This window comes from Silene latifolia, chromosome 1 (genome assembly GCF_048544455.1).
Source record: "Silene latifolia isolate original U9 population chromosome 1, ASM4854445v1, whole genome shotgun sequence".
Classification (NCBI taxonomy): domain Eukaryota; kingdom Viridiplantae; phylum Streptophyta; class Magnoliopsida; order Caryophyllales; family Caryophyllaceae; genus Silene; species Silene latifolia.
This window is the reverse complement of record NC_133526.1, coordinates 175,410,584-175,411,798: the sequence shown is the minus strand read 5'-3', so window position 1 is coordinate 175,411,798 and position 1,215 is coordinate 175,410,584. Positions and strand designations below refer to the sequence as shown.

The 1,215-nt window shown below is 43.5% G+C and overlaps 1 non-coding gene across 1 annotated transcript; it reads left to right on the top strand.

Annotated features, from left to right (window-relative positions):
• Positions 1–306: 306 nt before the first annotated feature.
• LOC141620151 (small nucleolar RNA R71) lies at positions 307–413 on the top strand. The gene has a single exon (XR_012531898.1). It is a non-coding gene; the product is annotated as a small nucleolar RNA R71 (small nucleolar RNA).
• Positions 414–1,215: the final 802 nt, after the last annotated feature.

Below are 1,215 nucleotides of genomic sequence, written 5' to 3'. Positions count from 1 at the left end.
TGTGAGGTGGCGGCTTGATGAACTTTGTTCCTTTGCAATTTCTCAAGTTGCTTGGTGAGAATATCAAGCTTAGCATTTGTCTCGGCATTCAAACTAGAAGAGTTCTCCTTAGGGTATTTGCCATTTCTCCTAAGTATATTTCCCCTTGAGCCATAATTCGCTTCCGAGTCTACCATCTTCTTGATTAGTGTCGTCCCTTCCTCATCACTTAAATGATCAAATCCTCCCCCTGCGGAGGCATTTAACATTTCTTTAGTTCTAGGTAATAATGTTTGAAAGAAGGTTTGGGTGATGTACCACTCCGGGATCCCATAGTGAGGACAACTAGCAATAAGGTCTTGATATCGATCCCAAGCTTCACCCAAGGATTCCCCATCTTCTTGTTGGAAATTATGGATTTCATTACGAAGCATGGCGGTCTTGGATGACAGATAGTACTTGGCCATGAATGCCTTAGCTAAAGCATCCCATGTTGTGAATGTATTCGGAGGGTGAATGTTCAACCACCGGTCCGCCTTACCCGTCAAAGAGAATGGGAACAACATCATCCTTAGAGTGTCCTCGGATACCCCGTTCTTCTTCATCATTGAGACCTTTCTCTTGAACTTTCGTAGGGGAGCATAGCATCCTCTTCAATATACCCCCCCGAACAAATCCTTCTCGATCAACCCAACTTGGGCGGGATGCATCTCAAAGTTGTTGGGAGCCAAAGTGCCAAAATTAATAGGGTTACATGAATAATTATGGTTAGGTCGGTTGTGATCTCGTAGAGCCATTTGTGGTGGTGGGTTTGGTATTTGAGGGGGTGGTGATTGAGGTGGGCTTGGAAGTGGAAAGTTCTGAAAGGGATTCTCTATTGGGATCTCAATTGTGTTGTTTGGTGACTCGAAAATTGATTTGAGATAATTCCTCCTTGATCATGAATCGAAGAGGTGTAATTTGTGAAAATGTTCCTTATCATGTGAGCACACTAAAAAAGTGGACCCTAAGGGTAGACTAGGTATGTCCCGTTCTCGGTAGCAAAGCATTCGAGGACTCTGTATCTGGGTCAGGGTGAAAATGGCTTCGACATTATGGAATGTGGAGCTTGGTAATGATAGGTTTGTTTAACAGATAAAAATCTGGAGTTGAGGGTCACGACGGTAAATTCCGTTTGGTGACTCGAAGATTGATTGGAGAGAATTCCTCCTTGATCATGAATCGAAGAGGTGTAAT